The sequence below is a fragment of the Emydura macquarii genome, unplaced genomic scaffold (assembly GCF_026122565.2).
Source record: "Emydura macquarii macquarii isolate MOO-44397 ecotype Brisbane River unplaced genomic scaffold, CSIRO-AGI_Emac_v2 contig_3530, whole genome shotgun sequence".
In the NCBI taxonomy this organism is placed as follows: domain Eukaryota; kingdom Metazoa; phylum Chordata; order Testudines; family Chelidae; genus Emydura; species Emydura macquarii.
In genome coordinates this window covers 927,708-951,896 of record NW_027133667.1, presented here as the reverse complement: position 1 = coordinate 951,896, position 24,189 = coordinate 927,708, and the positions used below count along the sequence as shown (strand labels likewise).

Sequence of the window (24,189 nt, the reverse complement as noted above, 5' to 3'; positions counted from 1 at the left end):
TGAAACTTAATGTGAGGGGCAGATGATCCTGTGTCTGCCTACCTAGGCGTTCCTACATCTTCCTCTGAAGTATCTGGTACTGGCCATTGTTGGAGATAGGATATTGGATTAGCTGGGCCTGGAGTCTAATACAGTATGGCAAAGCCTATGTTATCCCCATTTTCTAGGTAGGGAAACTGAGGCATGGAGATTAAATAACAAATTAATAGTGGAGATGGGAATGGACGTGATGTCTCCCAGGCCAGTGCCCTACCCATTGTATGATACTGCCTCTTCTTTAAGAAAGACAAAAGAGTACATGATAGTAGTACGTTGCTCAGGGGAGGAGATGGGCTGATCGCAAGCTGGTTGGGGTGATGCAGTGTAGCCCTGTTTTTTTTACACCTGGACAGTTAGACATCAATAAAGGGATCTGGTTTTTGACCATGAAGCTGAAAATAGGAATCACACAGTAATTATAGAACCTGGCTGAAAAATCACAGCACTTACACCAGATCTTCTAAAATTGCTGGGAGTAACGGGTTCTAAAACTGAGCTGCCAAATTAGTCTCAAAGGGAATCTGTGACCGCCAGTGCCAAAGTGGGGGAAATTGTATGTAAGAACTGGACCGCTGGCATAGCAGGATGTCTAGGGAGCAGCTATACTGTAGCGGATGAACTCATACGGAGTCTGGATTTCATTACCGAGAATAACCATGTAAGAAATGTTGGTAAGGGAGCACTACAAATTCAGCCTAGGGAAATTCCCTTTAAATATATGACCCAGGTGAAACAAATGCTTTTCAGGCAAGTAATCTGCAGTGTGCAAACTATCCTGAGCCCCAAGGGCTGCAACCGTAATTGCAATCACATGTCTGGGTAACTTTCCAGTAAAGGAAAGAAAAATGGAGCAAACTTGCTTTGAAACATAGGACTAGGGTAGGATTTTAGGTCTTGATTCTGCAAACGCTTACGTATGTGTAAAGTTACATGCAGGATTTGGTCTTACAGATGAACTGAGCTGAAGCCGGAAAACCCTCTAGTTAGGTTGCTAAAAGATTTTGACAAATAACTGATCCTAAAGAAAGGAACAACAGTGGAATCTAGTAGATTCTGGCACAAGAGAAATCATTGATGGAAAAGGTGAAGGTAAGTTTTTCCAAAGTTTTGAATGGATTTTGTCCAGTACATTTTAAATGAGAAGCTGTGGGAAAGTTTGAAAAGTTTTCTGGTAAAGAATTTAGGCTTTATTAATGCCTTTCTAATTTCAGTTTCCTGTAGTCACTGAGCGAAGGAAACAATCAGCATTTGCCCAATGGCAGAGGAAACAAAAATCACAAGTGACATTTTCTAACCTTTAAGGCCCTGATCCTGCAAACACTTCATGTACAGGGTTTTCTTTCAGGACTGCTCATGTGAGTCAGATTGCTCATGTATTTGTTTGCAGGGTTGGGACTTAAGAGGTATTAAATCAGTGGAGAATAAATGGCCAATTAAACTTTACAAAATTATTGAGTTTCCTTATCAAACTGATTTTTCTGCATGAGTGTTTTATAAACTTGGACTGAGTATCTTGGTGCAGTGGCTCATCTGAAATCAAAGTAAAATCTATTCTTGGCTCTTTGGAGAACAGCGCAGATCCCATGATCATTACACTTTATCACTCTGTCCACTAGTTTCTGTAGTCATATGTTATATTAAGAGCTTCTCTAGAATGTAATGGTGGTTCTTGACATTGAAATAAAATGTAGTTTAAAAAATATTTACTGATTGAAAATTGTTGTATAATGTGTGTTCCTCTAGGGTAGTTCAGTGAAACATCTTGGTAACCATGCAGGTAATCCTTTCCCTAAAATATGACATGAGATCAGCATTAAATTGTATTCCAGATTAGAAGTTCATCTCTTTACTGTTGGCTCCACTAAGCAGAGGAAGGATGAGCTAGTGGTTAGGCAGCTATCCTGAGACTCGAAAGCTGGGTTCAATTCCTTACTTTGCCACAGACTTCCCATGTGATCTTGGGCAATTCACCTTTTCTGTATTTCAGTGTCCCTTCTGTAAAATGTGGATAACAACACTTTCCTACCCCACAGAGGTGAGGAGAAATGCATTAAACCATGTGAGGGGATTAGATACTGTGGTAATGGGGCATGTGCGTGTCTCATAAGTACCTATGAGTAGGGCACTACCAAATTCACCTCCATTTTGGTCAGTTTCATGGTCTCAGGATTTTAAAATGAACAGTTTCAGATATTTACATCTGAAATTTCACGGTGTCGTAACCGTGGGGTGTCCTGACCCAAAAGAGGGTCATGGGGCGGGGAGGGGTCGCAAAGCCGTTGTAGTGAGGTCATGGGATTGCCACCATCACTTCTGTGCTGCCTTCAGAGCTCCTGAGGGGAGGTACCTGGAGGTGGGTCTGTTCCCCTCCGAGAGCAGCCGTGCAGCGGAAGAGGAAATCCCATCCATCTCCAGCCCCGCCAGGACTAGCAGCTGGAGTCTAGTGCATGGCAGCAGCCCACATCTGGGGCAGCACCCAGTTCTGCCCCTCCCCTCCCTAGATTTCACAGGGGAGATCTGATTTCACGGTCTGTGATGCGCTTTCACAGCTGTGAATTTGGTAGGACCCTACCTATGAGATGGCTAGCTCAAACAGGTACTTATCCAAATGGTTTCTTGGCATTAACTGGCCCATGCTTCACCTGTAATGCTGAAAGGGGTTAATATTCAGATGAATTGGCTAATATCTGTCACCTTGGAACATTAGGAAGATTTTATTCACAAAGGATATTGTAACAGGCCGCTATCGTGTGTGTCCTGTACTACATAAAACCCTATTTTCAAAGGCACTCGGCAACCAACAGCTTCCATGTAAGCATCTAAATGGAGTGGCCAAATTTTCAGAAGCGTTCTGCTCCTGTTGAGAGCAATGGGAGCTTCTGGGGGCTGGGCACTTCTGGAAAGCCAGCTTCATTTAGGTGCCCAAATGGACAGTATGGGGAGGGGGGAACATGGCCTTAAACATATTGTAGCAGCACCCCCTCAGCCTACGAAACTGTTGAGTAGTATAATGTTGTAACACATCGTATTGCGGAGAGAGTGAATTTTAATCCATGGCTCAGTCATCTGACCTAGGTCAGGGCTACAAAAGGTGAATACCTCTGTCTTAGGACGGGTTGGTGTCCACTGACTAGGGGCTGCAGTTACTCGTCACAGCTATTTGTTCTTTCGAGCAGTTCTATATGCTTCCGCGCGACAATGTGTCTCTCCAGCTGTGCGTGTGACTTAGAAATCCTGTTCCTCCTCTGCACGGGGCCAATCTAATTCCCCTCCCCCCAGTTGAGTTTCATTCTCTTCTTAAATGCACAGAACCAAACGACAGGTCTTTCCTTAAAACATTTCCAACATGACCTTAGATCATAAAGAATCTAGGTACTACAGAGATTGGTGTATTTAAAAATCCACACAGACTTTTCTCTTTTTCAGTAGCCTCCCCCCGGTATCCTTAGCACATCTATGTGGTCTTTCATTCCATGTGGGACCAAAAAGACTTGAAGCAGTCGAAATGATCAAATTTCTTCTGTTTCTCCACTGGAGCTTTTGTATCCTGCTGTGAACAAGAGACATGCTAGAGTTCCCCAGCTCAAGTCCCAACATGAATGGCAGCTCTATTTTGGACTCTCTCACTTTAGTTCGGTAAGCCATAAAAAGAATGGAATATGCCCATCCTATTCTCTTAGATGGTGTTTTATACAGGTATCCAGCTTGAACCACTAGAGTCCAGTTAACTTTTTACCATTCCATCAGATTGTAGTTGTGCTGCAGTGGTGTGGATGTCAAGGATCTCAAACTGTGATTACACACTGTATTCAGAGATTTTCCTTGATCTGCAGGCCGGGACCTCAAATCCAGAATAGTTGGTTTATTAGAACATCAACTATAGTTGATATTTTATTGGGTGACTGTCAGACCACATACTCCATGATAAACAACAGGAATAGACTGCAAGACCTCAAAGACTTCTTGTCTCTGATAAAAGCTAAACATATGAACAGCCTTGCGTTCCCTGGATGATCCCATAAAATACAGCTGCTTTGTCACTCTTCTGGGATACGAGAAGTCTGTCTCTCTCTCCCTTGCTACTCAAGGGTTACATTTTCTGCCCCAGTCTTACATCTCTTCTGTTCTCTCCAATAAATATTCTCCTTTTGTGTGTCTAGGATTTTCACAACACAAAATATCCAGTAGTTTTGAGATCTTGGCACAATCTTAATATTTTTTCAGTGATCTGGTTCAACAATCATGGGATAGTTTCCCCTATTTCTTTCACAATTCTATAGATTTTGAATTCCACTCTCACCCAGTGTGTCCATAAGCCTTTTTGATGGCATTCTTAGGGAATGCCTGTTCTAGTGTGCTTGCAGATGCTACGTGGCTTTGTCAGACATCATTCTAATGTCTGTATCATCCATTTGTTTCCACTCTTTCAGTTCTGCCTCTGTCTCAGTGGTGAAATGAAGGACACTCCCACTGTTTCAGTGCTGAGCATTCTGGTGGGTGCTATTCCTTCATTAACATACTCCTTCACCCTGCTCAAGCAGTTCTGTGTTAGAGCAATCTTTGCAGTTGTCCTCCCAGCAGGGAAACCTGGACAAAGCACCAGTGCTACCACCCTTTTCTCCAGCTATGTGTGACTTTGAAATAGTTTTTGCAGCCAACTGCTACTTGGCATTCTTGAGTCTAAAGAGCCATTAGAAAGATGAATGAGCTGTAAATTTACTCCCTTACAAATAATGATAAAATTGCCCAGTGGATTCCTTTCTGTTGGCACAATAATTGCATTCTGCAGTACAGACGCATTTCATGGCACTTACCTCCAACTCTTCTAGTCTTTCTCCTTGTGTGGGCCCAAGCACTTGCATCTGTGTCTAACAGGACAGAGGGATAAAAACAAGGCTAAATTAACAATAGTCCCAGGCGTCCCTTTAGCTCTACCAATGGCAAATTGTACTCTGGTGACTACATACAGGCCTTCGCTTCCTGCATAGAAAAAATATGGCATAAATTAAAACTCATATTAAAGACCACTTTTTACTATACAACCATGTGTCACAGCAAGACATGCCAAAGCATTTTACAGTGTTAAGGGCCAGGTCATGGCCAAGCTTTAGATGATGGCAAAAGGGAGTAAAGGAGCCATCTTTATATCCCCTACACCTTTGTTCGGGTAGTAGCATGGAGGAGAGGGGAATCCGGCTACTCAGAGCCTCTACATGCCCCACCTTGTGCAGATGGTCCATCGTGCCCTAAGGGCAGTCATGATCTAGCACCAACGCCAAGATCCTCAAAGGTATTTAGGTGTCTTAATATCATTCTGGATCTGGGGCCACGTTACTTGTATTATGAGAAACCACCTCTCCAGCCTGACCAGAGACTACCCAGAATTGGTACCAGATTTAGCAGTATGCCTGCACACAGGCAAAGGAGGCTCTGCACCTCATGTACTCCTCTGTGTTGCTTTAAGTTTTTGTACTAAAATGCCAGCCAACAATTAAACACAATAAAACTGCCATTATTTCACTTCTGTCTAGTGTAACTGGCAGACAGATCAATAGTTTTGGCTGCGTGTAGCTTTGTATGTTAAATCTCTCTCTCCTTCTGTGTTGGTTGAGAATACCAGACATGTCAGAGACACTCTTTATTGTTTAATTCAAACTTTTATTTTATTTTTACGTTTTATTTATTCATTCAAGTTTATTAATTCAAACTTTTATTTTAATTGTTTTTATCGCTTTTAAATAGCATTCTGTTTTATTAAGGACATTCCTAATTTAAACAGTGCACTAACAGATTCAATCCTTTTTTTTTCTCAGTGCTGTCCTAGATTTAGGACTATTTCAGAATTCCTTTATGAATTTCTCTATACAATTTTTCCTACTTGGCTTACTTACATATGTCAGTATGTTCAACATTCCATTGAGAGATATTAAGAATCATGAGACCTGGAAACAATGTATATTATGATATAGTACACTGACTGGGATTTTTAATTTACTTTCTGGTCCTGGCATTACTGTGGGGCAACTCTGGAGGACTCACTTTTTACACACATGTAGAGCACCAATTTGCAGTGGTATCAAATTTCAACATATGCTGGTAATCAGTTACGTTGAGTGGTACCAACTTTAGAACGCTTTTAGTTTTATTCACATGGTTATGCCAATACACATCTACATATTGGGGATCTCAAAACACGTCACCTCGCCAGATGCACCCTGTCAGGCTCCATTAGATTGAGACCCAGATGGTATCCAGTTACAACTGTTATTTTACCAGGTTAAGTAATACAATAATTTTGCATTGTTTACATTCCGCAGATAAAATTTTGGGGGTGCTCCAGGTAACTGATTTTCCCCTTTAGGTAAGGTCTGTGGACAACACACTCAAAATCTGAACTATTTTTTAAATACATAGGGTTATATTAAATACCTAACTTCCATTCTCTTCAGCTGATCATTTTTAATGATGCTTTTACACTGGTCTTGGGGGAGGTGTCAGAAATCTTCCCAGACTCACTTGGCCATTCTGCAATTCATTGTGACCTTCCTCCTCTTAACCTGTTAAGCCTGGGTTTCTGTGCTTTGGTACGTGTGCATCCAAAAATCTCATCTCTGCAGTACCTGGATCTATCAGCATCAGATTGATCAGTTAAATAAAGAGTGAACTTACTTTGTCAACATTTACTCCTCACCACTTTTATTGAAACTTCCACCCCCAGGGTGCACGAGGCATCATAACTGTAATTCCACCTAATTCTCCTCATTTTGCCTTTCAGGGAATACTGTCTTCCCATCAGATCCTGGTAGTTCCCTTTTATACTCAGAATTCATCTGTGACCCCCCCCCCCCAAATAAACACAAGGCTACTTACAAGTATGCACGTGGGTTTGTCACTGAGTCTTGGCACTGTACTAGGAGGATTGTGATGTTTCATACAGTTTTCTGGCATTCAAATGACCCGAGCGAATAAAACCGTTCTCACAAATACATTAGTTTCCTTTATATAACTGTGACTGACGAAATACTATCTCTGAATCTGTTTCCTTTCCTGATCAGTTTGAATGTCCGAGAACTGTACTGCAATTCCTTATCTTCTGGTCCCTGCTCAAAGGAGACCTTCCAGGATATTGTATTTCCTAACCCTTCACTCAGACTAATTGTCCTGGATGATGTCTGCCACCCCCTCTAGAGCTTCCCAGATCAATGGTGCTGCATTAAGTACAGTGAGGGACCATGGGTGCATATGACTAAGAATGCAGACTTGGAGTTGTGGGGGGTGTGACAGATATGGCAATTACTGGCAATATCTTTGGGAGATCTTACTGGATTGTTTTTATCACGGTGGGCCAAGGACTGTATGTAATTCTCTGTGGGAGGGTGACTATAGCTCCTTCAGCAATTAAGAAGAGTGCTGGGAGGTTAGGCAGATTCACACAGGTTATCACATCTCAAGAGGGCTACTATCACCTGGAGATGCTCGCATATATGGTTCAAACAGGATTTTCCAGAGACCAACAGACAAAGAAAAGACTTTTGGATAAACAGACTGAATTTAAACTGGCTCAGGACCTTCCTTCTGATCCAGAACAGGGACAAGACCTTCTGTCCACAGGGATCCCCGATCCTTCCTGGGAAGGGTTGGAAGGACTTTGGCCTGCTGAGACCCCATAAGACTGATGGGTGACCTCTAGTAAACTTTTAGCATCTGTATAAGAACTTTTATTGTTTTCTCTGTAATGCTTTCACCTTAAGCATAAATGTGCTTTCTTATAAAGGGGTGAGTTGGCAATTATGCTGTTCATAAGCCTTCAAGGAGAAAGCGCAGTGCAGACACTGGCCTGGTTAGGCAATCTGACTGCGCTAGGGATATCCCAGTGTAGGCAGGGAGCTTCACAGCCTGGAGTTGAGTAGCCAGCATAGGAGCAAGAGAGACAGGAGTCTCTACCCAAGAGAGGTGACAGCTGAGGAGCCAGAAACCTAGGGTGGGTGCCCTTACTGGACCACAGGGGCAGAGTAAATACCAGTGCAGCGCCCCTGGAGTGTGATGGGAGCACAGAGAAAAGGATGGTGGTGTTAGGGAAGAGTGACATAATGTTAGAATACCAATCGCAAATGGGAATATGAGGGGGATGCAAACCTCTTCCAGGGGGAGAGCTCAGCTTCTGATTCCCCACACTGGTTATCAGGAAGCCCCAAAAAGAAATACACAGCTCCCTTTATTGCATTTCAGTCTCTGGCCCCCAATCAGCAACTGGGTCCGGTAAAGAGAGAAGTTATTTAAAACTCTGTTCCCTTTACCAAAATTTTCTCCTGATCCCCCAAAGGGTCAGCCACATTGCCAGATCAATATTCGTTTGGATCTTACCCAAAATACCATGCTGCCAGCCAATCCTTTAGTAACTAAAACTAAAGGTTTATTATAAAAGGAAAGAAACAAACAAGATGAGAGAGGTTAAATGGTCAAAGCAATCAGAAACATAGGAATGACTTCAAAGTCCATATCTAGCAGATTCTTTGCAGGATTGTGGAGTTTGCAGGTTGGTACAGTTCCTCTGGATCACATCCAGTACCTGGATGGATCTGTCAGTCCTTTGTTCAAAGCTTCAGATGTAGAGAAGGTGTTCCAGAGGGAAGAAGCAGGAATGAAGACAAGATGGAGATGGTGCAGCTGCATCTGGTCTGCCATGTGGCTTGTTTCAAACACAAGCTCACAGCATATGGGCAGAGAAAAACACTTGCAGTCCCCCTGACCACAAGCATGTTCCTTCATGTCCTGATGACTCATAGGAATCACCCTCCCCCTGGCTTCTCGTTCTCACCCTGGGCTCATTGCATAGTTGATGGCCCTCGATGAGTAATCAATGCTGACACTAATCTGCCTAGGGGGTGTAACCCATTAGCACAGCACAAGTTTTTGGCTACAGATATATCACACATATCCATAACTTACAGCACAAAGATTACACATCTACATAAGCAATATCATCATACCTAACAAATTATAACCTTTCCAATGATACCTGACATGGCATATCTTGCAAGAATTATTGCAATTTTGTCATCTTGATATTAATAGTATTATAAATGGTCCCTCATATTCCAGACAGTGCCACAACCTGCTTCTGAAACTGCTCAAAATTCTTTGGGTTCAGTTTCAAATTGACCCCCTTAAACTTGCCTTTGCACACAATAATTGGTATCATTGCTTGTCTACAATATCAGAGTGGCACACAGGGATAACAAGCAGGCTGAGAGACACATGTCCAGACATAGCCTTTAAAAGTCACAAAGGTATGGCATGACTTTAAATCCCCTCAGCCATTTCATTGCCGTAAAAGCAGCTATCTCCCTGTCATTTCAATCCACTTCCAGCTATTACTATTCCAGCATGGAAAATTAAACTGACCTTGTTACATCTGAAGCATTCAGTGAATTGTCTATTTGGCAAAAGGTAGGAATCTTTCTAAAGAGACTTCGTTTAACTTTCTATAACTTGCATAGAATTTAGTACATTCCATATTTTTTTCTTCAGCAAAATTATGGATGAAACCCATGAGTGACTCAAGGCTCTGTTATCTCTTCCTGATGCATTTTATTAATAGCCTCTACACCTATAACCCCTTTGAAATTGGTAACCAGTGGGGTGTCTGTAATAGGCTAATCATCTCCGGAGTCCGTTGTCCAGGAGCCAATTGTTAATCTCCCAGTGTTAATTGCCAGGAGCATGAATAATCAAAGCATGCAGAGCACACAGGAGCTGCATGCATATTAGGGATCTGTAGTAATACTCAGAGGGCTCAAAATACTCGTAAACTCCACTCCTGAATGCCATTACAGAGCTCAATACTTAGGGAGTGTCTGCAGAATGTGAACTCAGAATATTTTGCTATATTCCATCCCCATTTTTATCTGTACTTTCTCTGTTTAAATTACTCTCTCTTTGGGGCTGGGATCTTCTCTTGATATTTTACCTATGCAATGGAAAGGGTGAAATCCTGACCCGAGTGATATCAATGGCAAAACTCCCATTTGTATACAAATAAAATCTCAATAGGTGTGAGGAGAACAAGGATTGAGGAACAATAATTGCATAATACAGTTCTTCACCTGGCTGGGGCTATATGTTTAGCTAGAAGATGGGTTTTAATCCTGGAGCTACTTTAATCTCTCCAGTCACTCCATTAACTTCAATTGTGTTGAACTTGCTTACACCTGGCCTTACACCTTAGTGTGGTATGTGTTGTGTTGCTCATGATGTTGCTGTTAACATAATTGTAACATATGGTGTAGTTCAATGAAGAAGGGGTATTTGCACTATCTTTCTGTCAAGACATTCGGTAACAAAATATGTGAGCAAATATGAAAGTATACAGCATGAAAAGTAGGCCAGACTTTAGCCTAAACACATTGTAAAAACTTCACTTTACTTTACTTGTAACACAAGTAAAAACAAGAAATGTTTGACCAGATTTACATTGGCATGTGTCTGAGAATTCTGTGATAGAAACACCCTGAGGAGTTCCTCTTCCAGTCTATCCAGCTAGCGGCCTCTGAGCAACCCAGCCTAAAGCCTGTCTCTAGAACACAACTTGACCTTTGGTTCCCTTTGTCAGACAGTGACTTTCCAGATCTTGACTCTGCTGCTGAGGGCTGGGGTGTCTCATTAGTCTGAGAGGCAGAAACATCTGCTGGGAAAAAACCTTAGGTTGCTCGTCTGGATGCTTCAGTGAGAAGAGAGTCTGGCTAGGGATGTTTGCCAATAAGCGCGACAAATATTTTATCCCCAAGCTCACAACATCATGTAATCCTTCTAAACAAATACAGATTATTTTCTTGTACATACTAAAGAGTCATTTTATATAGGCACCCGGGCAAAAGGAAAAGAGGAATCCTTGGAGCCTGCTGAATATTTACTGTGTCGTTTTGCAAACTCAGTGGTGCTCTACTTTACAATGATTCTGTCCTGGATACTGTCTGTAAATTCAGAGGTGACAAATACTTGGAAGGCTACAAATCTGAGGGTATCTACAACACACACAATAAAATAAACTGAGGAAAATAAGATTGCTACATTGTTAACGCAGTCCACTAAAGTTAATAACATCATTAAAATATTTAAAGGGTGATTTTTGTAAAACTTTTCTTTTGTTGCAACTTTCAGTCCCGGAAGGTGACTGCGGATGGCAGAGCTCGAAATCTGTCATCAGCAAAGCTACGTTCTTAAACAATTTACCAGCTATGTATAACTGACCAATAAGACAGGCCAGGATGTGTTGGGGGGGAGGAGAGAAGGGCTTCATGATTTATTTTTATGAACAAATCACAAAGCTTAATTCTGTGGCCAGATCATTGTATCTGCTGTGTGTTGTGTGGAGACTCAAACTGACACCAGCCCATGGACCCTGAGATATAGAAATGTATTCAGCACTTGCTGATATTATGAGGACAGCTAGAGGCAGTTACAAAAATTAACATAAATTACAAGTAACGCTTCTAAAAAGGCTACCCGAAAGCTGCTGCCAGAGGAAGGAGCTGCAGCCAGTTTGTCGTCATTATAAAGATAATGGGCCAGTTTTGTCTCCCTTTTCCCGCAGCCCTCCCGCCCCCAATTCACTTACACCACTTTTACTTCAGTGTGACTCCACTGACTTCACGGGAGTCACCATAGCATAAAAGCCATGTAATCAAGGGGACACTGAAGCTGCATGTATTTTAAGATACATTCCTTTTGTTTCTTAACACCACCCCCTTGGTTTCTGATGCATGATGTGAAAAAGAGTTTCAAAGGGGAAGCCCAGCCCTGTAGAAAGCTTTTTCCACCAGTCCTTGAAAATTCAGTTCTAGGGAACTGTCAGCATAACCCTACCTATCTGATATTAACCTTCACTACTGTAACAGGATAAGAGGTGCTCTTTTAGTGAGTATCTGAGACCCAACCCATTCAGAACTTTCAATCAATGCCTTACACTACACCCCAAAGTGAATAGGTGGCCAACCGAGATACTTACGCACACTATTGTGGTGTGCTCATAATGGCCCGTGCCACTCAGAAGACAAGTTTCCACATTCTGTGCTAGCTGAAGCTTCTGGTTGGCCTTCAAAGGAAAGCTAACCTACACTAATGCACTCTTCTTAGAGCTATCGTAAAGGGGTGCCGAAGGCATGGACTGCTGTCCTTATTAGAGGGAAGTTTGCAATCTCTTGACTAGCTGCAGATTTAAAAGGATGACATGGGCCATTGTTAAACTGAACATCCAGTGGCAGCAATGGATCCAATAAAATGAAACATCGATCAACCTTTTCAGTCCAAGTTAGCCATGCACACTGACCAGTTCCCACGCTGCCAGCATTCATAAATGCGTCCCAGTGGGCCTGGTTTCTATCTATCAGGCATGAGTCACAGATGTTTCTTTCATCTGTTGGCTAGAAGCTGGGAAAGTAGCAAGCCTGTAGGTTCTGAGTCCAATGAAAAGGAGCTAAAGATGAGTATCAGAGTTGTGATGATACTGTAGCCCAAATTATCTCAAGACCTCCCCTAGTGGCTCTATATAAATACAGAACAGCAGGGGTAATGAGATGGAACTGTGCAGGGTCCCACCATAAGGTCCCTCCAGGAGAATGAGTAGTTACTCAGTACTCCCCTCTGAGATCTCTCAGAGAGTGGGTCAAAGGCACTCAATGGCAAGGTCCAACAGACAGTTCAATTCTACCTCCTGGTCTCTGTAAGTAGGCCTTGATATAGCTAATGAAATCAGCATGGATACCTTATCTTAGTCCATTTATAGGATGTTGATACGTAATTGGAGAGGATTCAGAGAAGAGCCCTGAGAATGATTAAAGGAACAGGAAATGTGCCTTATAGCAAGAGACTCTATTTAGTCTAACAAGGAGAAGGTTAAGGGTGACTTGATCAGTCGATAAGTACCTACATGTGGAACAAATATTTGGTAACGGGCTCTTTAGTCTAGCAGAAAAAGGTATAACACAATGTAAAGGCTGGAAGTTGAAGCTGGACAAATACAGATTGGAAATAAGGTGTAAAAACAGTGATAGTAATTAACCAAGGGTTATTTTTTTCTAAAAGCTATGCTCTAAGAATTATTTGGGAGAAGTTCTGTGCCCAGTGTTATACGGGAGGTCAGATGCTTTCAATGGTCACTTTTGGCTTTGAAATCAATGAATTTAAAAGCACAAATCCCATTGACTTTCAAATGCCTTGCCCTGTACTCCTAACTCCCTTAGGCACTTTTTAAAATACCCCTCCCTCTCTACTCCTACTTGAGATTCCCGTTTATGCCTCCCAAGAACACTGAATCTGTACAAATGTGTCTTTCCTAAATGGACTTATGACCCACATGTGCTGGAGCCAGTAGCGTTGGTGAGAAACGAACACCAGCTCCCCGTGCAGGAGGTGGAGATGGAATAACCCTCCAGGCCTAGTGTGGCTGCTGTGATTTGCACCTCCTGTACTCCACGTGTGTGCTTGGCTGTTCCAAGCCTCCCGTGAGAAGCAGGGAGAACTGCCCTGGACCTGTTAGTGCTGTGCCTTCCTGGGCTTTCCGTGCAGCATCTACTCTGTCTGCTCCAGCCTCCCGTGTGCTCATTTCAATGGTGAATATATTTTCAAGCCAATTAAAGTCCAAGTGCCTTGCTTTCTTGTGGGTGGCTGGATTGTGTCCTGGTGCACAAAGTATCTACTGGGCCTGCATGCTTTGTTCATTCTGTCCCACCTGCCAGGCTAGAAGCTCTGGAAACTGCACCAGGGATTCTGTGTTTCACCCCCACCCCTGCCATTTGTGTGTAACTTGAGAGCAGAGGCTGCCATGCGGAGTCAGACCAGGGTCCATCTAGCCTATAGCCTGTCTCCAACAGTGGCCTGTAACAGGGCTTCTGGGGGAGTGTACAGAGCAAGGCATTTGGAGCGATCCACCCGTCTTCCCTTCCTGGCAGTCAGAGGCTTAGGGTTGCCTTGGGCATGTGGTTGTTTCCCTGACCATTTTGGCTAATAGCCATTGATGGACCTGTCCTTATCTAGTTCTTTGTTGAACCCAGTTATACTTTTGGCCATCAGAACATTCCATGGCAATGAATTCCACAGTTTAATTGTGTGTTGTGTGAAAAAAGTACTTCCCCTTGTTTGTATTAAAACTGATGCCTATTTGAAAAAAAAAATACATTAGACCTTTTGGCCACAGAGTCGCACTGGAAACTCAGATTCCACCACAACCCCCAAATCACTTTGGTATTTCTGAAAAATCGCCCTCAAGTCATTTTTGTGCATGTGAATAATTTTGATGATATTATCTAAATGAGTCTTTAAAGGCTTGCATTGTTTGCACTCCTAAGTACCTCAATCCCTTCCCATTTGCCCTCATACTGGCTCTCAGTGGTGGTATTAAAAAGGCAAACAGGGTGAGGTATGTGGCTGAGTAACTTTTATTAGTGTAAGAAATTTTAATTTACAACCTATAATCCCAATTTTAGCCTCCAGACTATCATAGAAGATTTTAATCCAGTACATATACACATTCTAACGCTGAAAAAAGAGAAATTGCTTTACTAGGGACTTGAAGTCAATAGAAACAAGGCAAAGTCCCGTGTCAAACAAAAATTACATGCTCTGTGCAGCCTTCATTCTGGTTTACACATGCAGCTACAAAATAATGGCAACTAAACCTGGTGTGTGCTCACACATATGCACACAAGTCCCATTGTGGCCTAATTCAGGAAAGCATTTAAGCACATTCTTGACTTTAAACATGCACTTAAATCCCCTGGACTTCCATCGGACTTCATGTACATACATAAATACAAAGTTAAGTACTTTCCTGAATAGGGATGTCTTCACTAAGTAGAACAGAAAAAATTAAAAGTTCTCCAAATAATGCTATATTTGCACCAATTTACCTTTCACTACCAATCCCCAATAAAGATATTTAATTTTTCTAAATTAGTAAACATATCAAGATTCAGATGGAATGGGAATAAACCAAGAGTAAAATACAATTCATTGCTCTTGAAGACAAATCTGACTTTTGATTCTTGGATGGCCACACTTGTTCTTCTGTTCAGCTGGGTGTGTCAGAGTGAACGTGTTTAGTTTTTGTAATGGGAATGAGCTTTGCATTGCTCTGGTGGCAAGCCGCTCCTGCTAGTCAATTGATATTGGCACCCTGTCTTCCTGACTGGTGCATGCTGCTTTAGTGTCTCAAGAACACTACGCATGGAACAGCAGTGCTATATCCTAAAAAGCACAAGTGAGAGTGAAATTAGAATGAGCAGTGCTCATTCGCCCTTATAATGGAATGTGCATTCTGAGTCAGGTGATGGCAACAGCCCATGGCTAGTGGAATAAGGAGAAATCAGACCTGGAATTCAAGTTCAGCTGTGGGTACAATAATATCACCAGGAAAATAGTTATTTATTTACAAGTACTTTTTTACAAGTATGAACACAACTAATTTTGATGCAGAATGGAGCTGGCATAGTCAGAAAAGCTTGCAGAGAGTACTGGTTTGACCCCTGCAACAGAGATGCTCATTGGTTAAACTCTACTCCAACAATTTCACTTTATAAAAGGTGTTCTGGCTTGGCAATGGAAAAATGGCAAAAGTACAGCACATGAGGTAAGAAAGAACTGAACAGTGATGGAGCTTGGCAGATATTTTTGTTTCTGCCCTGCCCCGGGAATTTGTGTTGGCTGCCCTGGTTATAAGTGTGGTGTCTGGACATTTCAAAACTTTCCTTGGACCTGATTTTCCACCTGTAGCTACTTTGGCTTCCATCCTGCAGTACTGTTCCAGGGTTTCTTGATCCTTTTGAAGCAGCTGGTATTGGTCACTGTCAGATCCAGGATACTGGATTAGATGGACCACTGGTGGCAATTCCTGTGTTTCCTCTGACTACAGTGGAAGGAGTTATGGGTGTGCAAAACCTCTAGAAATCAGGCTATTTGAAATTTTGATCAAATCTTTTCTAAAAAAAGTCTAGAAACACTTAGATTTTTGTTTGTTTATGTTGCCAATAGCCATCGTTGTACTTTCTTAAAAGCATCCTTGCAATCTGCAACTCAACCAAAGCCAGGTTAAAAATACTGCAGTGCCCATCTTCTCCAACGCCTGAAACTAACACACCTGCAACTGCTATTTTAACAATCTTGCAGGTGTTCAGCTTCAGGTTTTCTAGCCTGATGGTACTTTATTCTTATAACTTATGTAGTTGTTTTTTCCTTCTCCCACACAGAAGCCTGTTTAAACCATATGAATGCAATTCTTGCCATGTATATCTTGTTTATTTTAAAAGTGAACCTTCTGCCCCTCTTAAAATAGGCCAGGTCTACACTAGAAATTTTTGCTGGAATAGCTATATCAGTTAGTAGAGGGTGAGGGTGTTTCTTCCCTCCCATGATATTGCGACATCTGCAAAAGCTTTAGTGTAGATACAACGATGCCAGCAAAAAAGTACTTTTGCTCATGTAACTTATTTTGCTTGCAGAACTGGTATAAGATATACTAGCAAACTTTTTTTTTTGGCAGCATAGTAGGAGGGTGTACTGGTATAGATAACATTTTCTAGTGTAGAATAGGGACACGTCTACACTATGGAGACTATACCGGTGTAACTGTGCTGGCATAGCCCTGTAGTGTAGATGCAGCCTATGCCAACAGAAAGCATTTTTCTGTTCATGTAGGAACACCAGCTCCCTGAACACAGTTAGCTATGTCAACAACGGCTCTCATCCATTGACATAACTGCATCTGCACTGGGGGATGTGGGTGGTTCTGGCATAGCTACATTAGTCAAGGGTGTACTTTTTCACACCCCTGATCGATGTAGCTATGTCAGTACAGCTCTTCCAGGCAGACCAAGCCTCGGCCATAGAGATTAGGTGCAGTATGGTCTATGTTCTTTGGAGCAGTGGTTGCTGCTCCATAGTTTGAGACTGAAACTAACTTGATGTAATAAGCCTGGATTTCAACCCCTCTAATTCCATCCAGAAACTTTACCTGTCACATCTCATCTCAGGACAAAACTTTAATGGGAAGTACGTGTTGCGTTTGGGGAAAATATCAGCAAGGCCCTAATTCTGCAATGGGTGCCAAGTGATGGACCCCTGCACCCTGTATAGAGCCCGTTGCAGGGTCAGGATTTAAAGAAGTTATAAAAATCTTAAGGTGTTTTAAAAAATGTTCCTGTCTATTGTGTTTAACATTGTTGGCTCAGAGGATTTCATATTGATGAATTGTTAATGGGGAATTCAATTCAAAGACATGGGGCCCAATCCAACTGCCACTGCAGTCAAAGGAAAAACTCTAGCTGATCTCAATGGAAATGGGATCAGACCCAATGAGGAGCCATTTTCTTACATACACAGAGTTGTGCTGATAAATATAAGATGGCTTGTAGCAGATTCCAGGCTGCAATCCTACATCTGCTAGACTATGTGAGAAATGTGGGGCAGAAGTAATGGGTTGGAGTGGGTAGGGGACGGGACAGGACAGGAATCTGAGAGGGAAGCAGAGGACTGGGAAGGAGATGAGCTGGGTGTGTATGGGGCAATACAATGGAGCCACTAATTTTGGAATGAGGGGTGTCTCTGGTAGGCAGAAGATTGGTTGGGTGTTCATGCAGGATGAAGGGAGTGCACTGGCCTGGGTGGCGTAAAGAAAGGGCATGGTAAGGGGTCAAGGGACTGGGAAGGGGTATGGAAGATTTCCCTGGAAAGTGCATTACCCATTAAAATACTGTATATTTCCATTTTCATTTTATGCGGTGTTCATTATTGCTCTTATAAGGCATTTTGGGAGGGATCAATGATTGGCTTGGACTATACCATTGATTTACTTCTATCAATGGAAAAAATGAGATGTGGCTTCCCTAATGTATGATCGCTGAAGAGAACAGAAGGATGTCTGTTCTGATTTATGGAGGAGCACTGCTGAAGGAAATTTACCCCCAAGAATAAAAATAACAACAAATTTCAGCACAGGATACAAACAGAGATACTTGCAGCAGCTCCAGAAAAGCAAGATGACCTTCTAGTCCATTGGTCTAGATAGCTGCTATTTTAAATTAACTAACACTAAGCAAAGTAACTTAATCTGTAACTAAAGAATTCTAATAAATTGTTAATCAAAGATTTGTATGGTGTTAATGGCCCTTCCTTTGTTTTGTTGAATATGCCTGTATTAGCTTCTTTGCTGTTGCCTGTGGTAGACTATTCTGAGAATTTACTACCATCTGTGTGGCGTTTTGTCTGTCTTGTTTTTCATCTGTGGTTTTGTTATGTTTAGACCTTATCACTGAATGCTGGGTTTTTTTAATTGCAGTTCAAAGATACGATCGATGCAGGATTCTTCTGGAATCCCACTGATTTCAGTAGGCTTTTGATCAGGCCTTGAGTCACTATCTCTTTGAGCATCTTAAAGACTATTAGTCTAATTTTTCAAAGGTATTGAGCCCTTCTAGCACCTGCACGCTTCTGTGTGATGGTGGGTGGTCAGCACCTACAGTGCAGTCCAAGCTCTTCCAGCTGCTCTGCACTTGTTAATTTTCCTAGTGATAGAGGGTAAATTTCCAAAAAGATGAGCATGTGCAGTCTATAACTGAATCCAACTGGAAGTGCAATTTCATTTGCATGCTTGGGACCATGTGCTGCCTCTTTCCTTCCATATGCTTTTCTGTAAGAGCCAGTGAAAAGAGATCTGTGGCATCAGAAGCTTGGCGAATACGCTGCCTTGTCTCATTTTAATTAGCACATCAGACGTCTTGCCAGAAGGGACAATGGATGTAGCTTGAAATTTACACAGAGGCTGCAGGTTCGCAGGTAAAGACATGTGAAGCCTTGTGGTGATAGTCAGTATACGAGTGATTCTCCTTTGCCTGTGCGCTGTCCTTCCCCCAGAACTGGCAGCATAACTGGCATTCTTGTCATGCTGCCTGACAACAGATGCATGGGTTGGACCCTACCCACTGAATGGGGTTTTCAAAAACATATAAAGCAATTTATCTTTGCCTCTAGCAGCATTAATTTTCTCTCTCTTCCCATATGTTTTGCTTTCAATTTTGGGAGAAAGCATAGAGCATGTCTCTGTTGGTCTACCTCCTCCCACCACGTTCCTGGCCATGGTCCAATTCTCCCACTGTGAATGTACTGTACTTGCTATCATAATGCAGCTCATGTACTGATGGGTGTATATTTTAAAGCCACACTAGCTATTTGCTGTGGCCATTTGTAGTAACTTAATATGAATTTCTTCCTTCTGCTCTGAGTGTATGGCCCTTGCATGTTTTCAAGAGGTAGCCCTTAAAAACACACAATCTACTATGAGTGCAAACAAATGCATAAAGGTAATATGTGGGTGGGCCGTGGAGCATGGCTATCTAGTGTGCAAGTGCGTTTTCAACATAACCACACCAACCAAGCAACTATGCATAGGGAATGGATCTTCACATTTAAGGTAACTGGAAAAACATGCTGGGCCGGGTCGTCTCTCACACAATTCTGTGTTAACCTCCAATTACTTCAATAGAGTTGTACTGGTATAACTGAGAATTTAGCCATCTGTTTTGAATGCTTTGATCTCAATTTCCTATAGATCTAATTTTAGGGAGGTGATGGTGCTGGGAAATGTTGTGGTCGAGCGTGTTTGTTTATAGCACTTAAACTTTGGCCCTTATTCAGCAAGGTATTTAAGTAGCTGCTTAACTTTTAGCACCTTAGTGGGCCCCCCCTAGAATCAATGGAACTATTCAAGTGCTTAGAATTAAGCAGGTGTTTAGGTGCTCTGCTGAATCGGGACCTTAAAAACTTTGGTTTAAATTTTTGCTAGCTGATTGAATGTTTTGTCATTTTGATCTGTTACAGATTAGGAACTATTTATTTCTGTTTACTTGGTTTTGTAGGATGTTTTGCATTACAGCCTAGCTTGGATGTAAAGGCTTGAAAAAAAAGAAAAAAATCTGTTTTTTTTCCCTCTTTATATTTAAGTGTCACAAAATAGAAAAAGCTAGTGGCCACCTACACACATGCACAAAACCCCTCAATCATTGATGATAAAATAAACAAATGAAAATATAGTAACTGAAAGCTTAATAAAGCAGTAATGAACTATAGAAACAATAGAATCATAGGACTGGAAGGGACCTCGAGAGGTCATTTAGTCCAGTCCCCTGCACTCAAGGCAGGTCCAAGCATTATCTAGACCATCCCTGACAGGTGTCTGTCCAACTTGCTCTTAAAAATCTCCAATTATGAGGATTCCACAACCTCCATAGGTAATTTATTCCAGTGCTTAACTACCCTGACAGGAAGTTTTTCCTAATGTCCAATCTAAACTACGCTTGCTGCAGTTTTGTCCATTGCCTCCTGTCCTATCCTCAGAGGTTAACAAGAACAATTTTTCTCCCTCCTCCTTGTAACAACCTTTTATGTCCTTGAAAACTGTTAATCATATTCCCTCTCAGTCTTCTCTTCTCCAGACTAAACAAACCCAATTTTTTCATTCTTCCCTCATAGGTCATGTTTTCTAGACCTTTAGTTATTTTTGTTGCTCTTCTCTGGACTTTCTCCAATTTGTCCACATCATTCCTGAAATGTGGCTCCCAGAACTGGACACAATACTCCAGTTGAGGCCTAATCAGCACGGAGAAGAGCAGAAGAATTACTTCTTGTGCCTTGCTTACAAGATTCCTGCTAATACATCCCAGAATGATGTTTGCTTTTTTTGCAACAGCGTTACCCTGTTGATTCATATTCAGCTTGTGATCCACGATGACCCCCAGATCCCTTTCTGCAGTACTCCTTCTTAGGGAGTCATTTCCCATTTTGTATGTGTGCAACTAATTGTTCCTTCCCAAGTGCATTTGTCCTTACTGAATTTCATCCTGTTTACTTCAGACCATTTCTCAAGTTTGTCCAGATAATTTTGAATTTTAATCTTATCCTCCAAAGCATTTGCAACTCCTCTCAGCTTGGTATTGTCCGCAAACTTTATAAGTGTGCTCTCTATGCCATAACTAAATCACTGATGAAGATATTGAACAGAACTGGACCTAGAACTGAAACCAATGAGACCCCACTCAATATGACCTTCCAGCTTGTCTATGAACCACTGATAACTACTCTCTGGGAATGCTTTTTCAACTAGTTATGCACCCACCTTACAGCAGCTCTATCTAGGTTGTATTTCCCTAGTTTGTTTATGAGAAGATCATGCGGGACATTATCAAAAGCTTTACTAAAGTCAAGATATACCACATTTACCGCTTCCCCCCCATCCACAAAGCTTGTTACCCTATCAAAGAAAGCTATTTGGCTGGTTTGATACAATTTACTCTTGACAAATCCATGCTGACTGTTACATATCACCTTATTATCTTCTAGGTGTTTGCAAATTGATTGCTTAATTATTTGCTCCATTATCTTTCTGGGTATTGAAGTTAAGCTGACTGGTCTGTAAGTCTCCAAGTTATCTTTATTCCCCTTTTTATAGATTGGAACTATATTTGACCTTTTCCAGTCCTTTGGACTCTCTCCCTTCTTCCAGGAATTTTCAAAGATAATCACTAATCTCTGAGACCTCCTCAGTCAGCTCCTTGAGTATTCTAGGATGCATTTCATCTGACCCTGGTGACTTGAAGACATCTAACTTGTCTAAGTAATTTTTAACTTTTTCTTTCCCAATTTTAGCCTCCGATCCTACCTTATTTTCACTGGCATTCATTAAGTTAGATGTCCAATTGCTACTAAACTTTTTGATGAAAACTGAAATAAAAAAGTAATTTAGCACTTCTGCTATCTCCACATTGTCTGTTATTGTTTTTCCCCTTCATTGAGTAATGGGCCTAACTTGTCCTTGGTCTTCCTTTTGCTTCTAATGTATTTGTAGATTGTTTACTTGCTACCCCTGATGTCTCTAGCTAGTTTAATTTTGTTCTGTGCCATGGCCTTTCTAATATTTCCCTACATACTTGTGTTATTTGTTTATATTCATCCTTTGTAATTTGACCTAATTTCCACTTTTTGTAGGACTCTTTTTTTGAGTTTCAGATCGCGGAAGATCTCCTGGTTAAGCCAGGGTAGTCTCCTGCCACACTTCCTATTTTTCCTACGCAGTACATAGTTTGCTCTTGTGTCCTTCATAATGTCTCTTTGAAAAGCTGCCAATTCTCTTGAACTGTTTTTCCCCTTAGACTTGCTTCCTATGGAATCTTACATACCAACTCCTTGAGTTTGCTAAAGTCTGTTGTCTTGAAATCCATTATCTTTATTGTGCTGCTTTCCCTCGTACCATACTTTAGAATCATGAACCTTATCATTTCATGATCACTTTCACTAAAGCTGCCTTTCACTTTCAAATTTTCAGCCAGGTCCTTCCTATTTGTCAACATCAAATCTAGAATTGCTTCTCCTCTAGTAGCTTTCTCCACCTTCTGAAATAAAAAATTGTCTCCAATACATTCTAGCAACTTGTTGGATAATCTATGCCCCACTGTGTTATTTTCCCAACAGATGTCTGGGTAGTTGAAGTCCCCCATTACCATCAAGTCATGTGCTTTGGGTGATTTTGTTAGTTGTTTATAAAAATCTTCATCCACCTCTTCTTCCTGGTTAGGTGGTCTGTACTAGACTCCTATCATGACATCACCTTTGGGTTTTTTTTTATCCCTTTTATCCTTATCCAGAAACTTTCAACAAATCTGTCTTCTATTTCCATCTCAACTTCAATCCAAGTGTATACATTTTTATGATATATAAAGCAATTCTTCCTCACTTTTTTTCCCTGCCTGCCCTTCCTGAGCAAGCTGTGCCCTTCTATATCAATATTCTAGTCATGTGCATTATCCCACCAAATCTCTGTTATGCCATGTCATAGTGGGGTTTATTAACTATTATTTCTAGTTCTTCCTGCTTATTCCCCATACTTCTCACATTAGTATTGCCATACTTCTCACATCTAAGATACTGATTTCCCCTATGTTCTCTCTTGTCTCTTCCTTATCCCTGCTATAATGGCCCATGGTCCCCTGCAGATTCCGACCCTTCTCCCAGGTCTCCATGTTTATCATTGGAGCAAATGGACTTCTAATGGGAGTATATCATCCATGTCTGATCTACAAACACAAACATTCTGATAAATTATTTATCTTTGGTGTCAGTAATGATTTTCATGTACCCCAGTTCTTGGGCATCCAACGTAAACCATAATCTGACATTCTACCCCAGCCATGGCTGCACTTCCACAAAAGAGGTTATAAATTTTGCTCTGTTGCACTTCTTCACTCCTACGGATTTCAGTGGGGCAATGTATAACAGAGAGCAGGATTTGTGCCCTCCTCTTCAGATGCTAATGCGTTTGCATGCAACAGACAAAAGACCCTTAATTTTCAATTTACTGATTTTTACTGAAAAAATTTCCAAGCTTTACAAAAACTACAGTTTGGTTCTTACTGATTTTTCACCTAAATTTTGGACTACTCAAGTACATGAAAATACTAATTATGTTAAGAAAATCTGATCCATTACATGACGTAGATGTGTTAGGTTAATAAGTTAGTCTAAGTGTAAATACGAGGCTGTCTGTTAAAGTAAAGCAATGTAGTGGAAGACACCCAATATGTACGCACAGATGTGTGTGTGCTGTTATTGTACAGTTCATGAAATAAATGACCGCATTAAACTGCTTTACTTTCAATACTCTTACTTTTCTCTGGTTTTTTTCTGTCTTCCTATCTGCCACTATTAATCCTGATATTACCCAGAAAACTGTAGTTTATTTTTTGCACTGATTTTCATCTGTTTTTAATTTGTGTAATAAGTGGATACATTCCCAGGAAATTTTAAACAAAATAAAGGAAGGGCCTTGAACACAGCGTAATACTTAGCCCTATTTCCCTTCACCTCACTTGAAGCCTGCAGGGGATGAACTGCTGAAAGTCCAGGTAAGGGGTGGCAAGGCAAGGCTGCTTTCAGGGAGAGGTAGTGCATTTGGAATGCTCCCCCCCTCAGTAGGGTGCCCATCACCATGATATCTGGGTTGCACATCATGGAATTTTATTTCCATTTGAGCTTGTCTGTCCTGGTGGGAATTTATTTGCAGGCGTGTGTCCAAGTACAAATACCCCAATAACAGCTCCTAAATCAAGGCAA

General features: G+C 41.5%; 1 protein-coding gene across 1 annotated transcript in view; it reads left to right on the top strand.

The window, feature by feature from the left end:
- The first annotated feature begins 995 nt into the window (after positions 1–995).
- The window catches only part of CHST11 (carbohydrate sulfotransferase 11), a 242,501-nt gene continuing 219,307 nt past the window's right edge, over positions 996–24,189 (top strand). The window contains exon 1 of the mRNA XM_067536154.1: positions 996–1,128. The gene's annotated coding sequence lies outside the window, so the exon portion shown is untranslated. The remainder of the gene's footprint in view (positions 1,129–24,189) is intronic.